Source organism: Enhydra lutris, unplaced genomic scaffold (assembly GCF_002288905.1).
Source record: "Enhydra lutris kenyoni isolate GAN:26980312 unplaced genomic scaffold, ASM228890v2 scaffoldscaffold2, whole genome shotgun sequence".
NCBI lineage: Eukaryota > Metazoa > Chordata > Mammalia > Carnivora > Mustelidae > Enhydra > Enhydra lutris.
In genome coordinates, this window is record NW_019154086.1 from 88,384,494 (window position 1) to 88,384,973 (window position 480).

Genomic DNA, 480 nt, shown 5'->3' on the forward strand with positions numbered 1-480 from the left:
CTTGGATCATTTCAGAAGTCCATGTGGCTGATCATCTAAGCAATAACCAGGCCTCTTGCTTCCTTGTTTCCTTCATACTCAGTAACTGACTCCTCAGTGCTATCTCTGCCACTCATTCCTAGGGTCATAACCTAGAACTTTCATTCCCCAAATCATAGATTCAGGTACATGCTTTCTCATGAACACCTCTCCTCCAGGTGCCTACTTTTCGGACTATTTCCACTATGATTATATTCTTATATTTATATTTGTCCTTTCATTAAATATCAACTAGTCTTCTCTTTCACTTTATTCTTCTTCATTTCCTTCCTTAAATATTCTTGCCAGTAATCTTCATTCTCTGTACCTCTCTCACTTTATTAAATCTACCTGCCAAAATCCTTATCTTGAATCAACACAACTATTTTCTTATTTAGTGTCTGCATATAAGTTGTGGAATGACACTGGAGAAAGGGACAATTTGATTTCATATATATATAT